Source organism: Hyperoodon ampullatus (genome assembly GCF_949752795.1).
Source record: "Hyperoodon ampullatus genome assembly, chromosome: 4".
Taxonomy (NCBI): domain Eukaryota; kingdom Metazoa; phylum Chordata; class Mammalia; order Artiodactyla; family Ziphiidae; genus Hyperoodon; species Hyperoodon ampullatus.
Window position 1 is genome coordinate 50983560 of NC_136917.1, and position 4839 is coordinate 50988398.

The 4839-nt window shown below is 43.5% G+C and overlaps 1 pseudogene across 1 annotated transcript; it reads right to left on the minus strand.

Annotated features, from left to right (window-relative positions):
• Positions 1 to 341: 341 nt before the first annotated feature.
• LOC307051959 (ruvB-like 1) lies at positions 342 to 1712 on the minus strand (annotated as a pseudogene). Its single transcript has one exon. The product of its transcript is annotated as a ruvB-like 1 (transcript).
• Between the last annotated feature and the right edge of the window lie 3127 nt (positions 1713 to 4839).

The window sequence follows — 4839 nt, forward strand, 5'->3', positions numbered from 1 at the left end:
GTAGTTGTGGCGTACAGGCTTAGTAGCTCTGCAGCATGTGGGATCTTCCCAGACCAGGGCTTGAACCCATGTCCCCTGCATTGGCAGGTGGCTTTTTTTTTTTTAATCATCAAAATAACCTATCAGGGTTTATTAGAAAACACACCAGATAAGGCAGGTTTCTTCAGTGCAACCACGGGAGGAGTCACAATAATTTAAAAAGAAACCCTTCTATGCTAAACTGACAACACTGCCACCCGCCCGAGTGAGGACAGAGCCCAACCTGGGGGCAAGCATCCTACCCACAGGCTGGACCGGGACTGGGCCCACCCAGAGTCTCCTTGCAGAAGACCTCGGCTGTCTCACTTCTTGTACTTTTCCTGCTGGTCAGCCAGGATTTTGGCTGAGGACTTGGCATCGTAGAAGAGCTCACTGATCTTCTTGACGTGCTCCTTCTCAGTGCCGTCCTTCCCGTTGATCTTGGCCAGCAAGTTGGCCGGGGTCAGCAGCTGCACCGTGTACCTCAGAGTGGTCTTGGTACCAATCTCCCCCAGGTGGTTCAGCGCCTTCTCACTGATGTTGATTCCCTCTGTCTGAGCTCGGATTTTAATGATCTGTTTCAACTCCTGCAGGGTGTACAGCATGGTCCGGATGATCATCACTCAGTCCAGAAGGTCGAGAGGGATGCCTTGAGGAGAGGTGATGTCCTCCGTGCCCCTGATGACACAGTTGCCTCGGTTGGACACAAAGATGACAGTGGGGGCAATGGAAGACTCCAGCGCCTGGTGCAGGTAGGTGAAGCACTCGATGTCCAGCATGTGGACCTCATCCATGAACAGAACCCCCAGAACCAGCTCTGCCACGCCCTGGTGGATGTACTTGTTCACCACCTTGTTAATCTCCCCTTGGAGTTTGTCTGTGATCTCCATCTTCTTTGGCTTCATGAGCTGGCCCATCAGGGACAGGATGTCGTGTCCCCCCTGGGGCCATGCGTTGGCCACGTCCAAGTCATGCAAGGTCATGTCTTGGATGATTTCCTTCTTCTTGTGCTCATCCCCCTTGGGCAAGGGGCCGTACTCTTCAGCTTCAAAGTCGAATTCTGTGGCGTAGGTGTCACACCTGCCCTGCCTCTTCATGGCCCCACTGTTGGCTTCGATGTAAATCACATCTCCAGCTTTTACTCGCTCTTTCTGCAGACTTTCAAAAACGCTGGCGTCCAGTTTCAACTGCTTGGTCCCCTTGGCTGTCTTGAGCCCTATGATCACGTGGCTAATGGTCTTGCCCTAGCCCTCCATGGGGTTCTCCATCTCACGTGGGGTGAGCTCTATGACCTCACCTTCATATACCTCCTTGGTCTCCTTTAGCCGCAGCCCAATGGCCCTGTGGAAGTTCTCCATCAGCACTTCTGTCTCCTTGATCTCCGTGGAGTAAACTTCACTCCCCACCATCCGGCAGAAAGGGACCTTACTACCCAGTTCCTGAGCAATAGCCAGAGCTAGACCTGTCTCGCCAGTTCCAGGAGGCCCTGCTAACAAGACAGCACTTCCAGCCATTTTCTTGCTTTTGATTAATTCCACTATCACACTACGTGCCTTGTGCGCGTTCTCCTGGCCCACGAGCCCCGAGGCCACTGCCTTGGCCAGGCCTCTCTCGTCCAGCTCCAGCTCCTTCACGTGGCTGTGGGAGGTGATGCGCTGTGTCTTGGTGGTGCTGTTCACCTTCTCAATCTTCATCCTGCGCACCTGGAGCCCGAGCGCCCGCTGAGCCCTGGCAGCCCGCAGGTGGTTTCTTAACCACTGCGCCACCAGGAAAGCCCCCAAAACACTTTTTTTTGAAACTGAAGTATATAATGATTTATAATGTATTAGTTTCTGGTATACAGCAAAGTGATTTGTTTTATATATATATAAACCAAATATATATATATTCTTTTTCATATTCTTTTATGTTATCACAGGATATTGAATATAGTTCCCTGTGCTATATATAGTAGGACCTTGTTGTTTATCCATTCTATGTTAAAATAATTTTCATCTGCTAATCCCAAACTCCAATCCCTCCCTCCCCCACCCCCCTTGGCAACAAGAAGTCTGTTCTCTATGTCTGTGAGACTGTTTCATAGATAAGTTCATTGGTGTCATATTTTAGATTCCATATATAAGTGATATCATATGGTATTTGTCTTTCTGTTTCTGATTTACTTCACTTAGTATGATAATCTTTAGGTACATCCATGTTGCTACAAATGGCATTATTTCATTCTTTCTTATGGATGAGTAGTATTCTATTGTATATATGTACCACATCTTCTTTATCCATTCATCTGTCGATGGACATTTAGGTTGTTCTCAAGTCTTGGCTATTGTGAATAGTGCTACTATGAACATAGGGGTTCATGTATCTTTTTAAATTATAGTTTTGTCCAGATATATGCCCAGCAGTGGGATTGCTGGATCATATGGCAACTCTATTCCTAGTTTTCTAAGGAACCTCCATACTGTTCTCCATAGTGGCTGCACCAATTTATATTCCCACCAACAGTATAGGAGTGTTCCTTTTTCTCACAGCCTTTCCAGCATTTGTTATTTGTAGACTTTTTAATGCTGGACATTCTGACCAGTGTGAGGTGACACCTCACTGTAGTTTTGATTTGCATTTCTCTAATGATTAGTGATGTTGAGCATCTCTTCTTGTGACTTTTGGCCTTCTCTATGTCTTCTTTGGAGAAACATCTATTTAGGTCTTCTGCCCATGTTTTGATTGGGTTGTTTGTTTTTTTGTTGTTGAGTTGTAAGAGCTGTTTGTATATATTGGAAATTAAGCCTTTGTCAGTTGCATCATTTGCACATATTTTCTCCCAGTCCTTAGGTTGTCTTTTTGTTTTGTTTATGGTTTCCTTTGCTGTGCAGAAACTTATGTTTTGATTGGGTCCCATTTGTTTATTTTTGCTTTTATTTCTATTGCCTTGGGAGACTGACCTAAGAAAACATTGGTATGATTTATGTCAGAGATTATGATTTATGTTTTGCCTATGTTCTCTTCTAGGAGTTTTATGGTGTCCAGTCTTATATTTAAGTCTTTAAGCCATTTTGAGTTTATTTTTTTGTATGGCATGAGAGTGTGTTCTAACTTCATTGATTTACATGCAGCTGTCCAGCTTTCACAATACCACTCTTTGAAGAGACTGTCCTTTCTCTATTGTATATTCTTGCCTCCTGACTGTAGGTGTGTGGGTTTATTTCTGGCTTTCTATTCTGTTCCATTGATCTATACATCTGTTTTTGTGCCAATACCATACTGGGTTGTTGTTTTTTTTTTAACATCTTTATTGGAGTATAATTGTTTTACAATGGTGTGTTGGTTTCTGCTTTATAGCAAAGTGAATCAGCTATACATATACATATATCCCCATATCTCCTCCCTCTTGAGTCTCCCTTCCATCCTCCCTATCCTACCCTGCTAGGTGGTCACAAGGCACCCAGCTGATCTCCCTGTGCTATGCAGGTGCTTCCCACTAGCTATCTATTTTACATTTAGTAGTGTATATATGTCCATGCCACTCTCTCACTTCATCACAGCTTACCCTTCCCCCTCCCCGTGTCCTCAAGTCCATTCTCTACATCTGCGTCTTTATTTCTTACCATACTGTTTTGATTACTGTAGCTTTGTAGTATTGTCTGAAGTCTGGGAGGGTTATACCTCCAGCTTTGTTCTTTTTCCTCAGGGTTGCTTTGGCAATTCTGGGTCATTTATGCTTCCATATAAATTTTATGATTATTTTTTCTAGTTCTGTGAAAAATGTCATGGGTGACTTGATAGGGATCAAATCTGTAGATTGCTTTCACCTCCTTGGTCAGATTTACTCCTCAGTATTTTTTATATGATTTTAAAAGAGATTTTTTTTTTTTACTTTCCTTTTCTGATATTTCAGAAATGCAACAGATTTCTGTATGTTAATCTTGTATCCTGCTACCTTGCTCAATTTGTTTATCAGTTCTAGTAGTTTTTGTGTGGAGTCTTTAGAGTTTTCCATACATAGTATCATGTCATCTGCATATAATGACAATATTACCTCTTCTCTTCCAAATTAGATACGTTTTATTTCTTTTTGTTTTATGATTGCTGTGGCTAGGACTTCCAATACTATGTTGAATGGAAGTGGTAGAGTGGGCATCCTTGTCTTGTTCCAGATTTTAGTGGGAAGGCTTTCAGCTTTTTACCATTGACAAAAACACTGTTTTTGGGAAGGACTCACCCAAAAATTTTATATCTGAAGATCCCTCTCTCTCTCTTTCTCTCTCTCTACTGCTAGACAGAGGAATAACTCCATACAAAAGCAAAATTCATGGGAACACTGACTCATATCTGTGTTGAGCCCAGTGTCTCTATATCATCAGCTCATCAATTCTGAGACTTTGAGATTTTACCTACTAGTAAAATAGGAGGGAAATAGGGAGAAACCTTAAAAAGGTATTTTGTAAAATAAAGAAGATTTTAAAGCAAAAGCATAGAAAGAACTTATCTCCATTTTTTTTTTTTTTTTGCAGTACGCGGGCCTCTCACTGCCGTGGCCTCTCCCGTTGCGGAGCACAGGCTCCGGATGCGCAGGCACAGCGGCCATGGCTCACAGGCCCAGCCGCTCCACGGCATGTGGGATCCTCCCGGACTGGGGCACGAACCCATGTCTCCTGCATCGGCAGACTCTCAACCACCACGCCACAAGGTAAGCCCCTATCTCCATTTTCAAAAATTGTATAAAATTTGATTAGCGCTCATCACAGTGATCTTTTTTTTCTTATTCTCCTATATACCCATGAAAACTTTGTTGTGGAACTAACCTCAATATATGGACAGGTATTT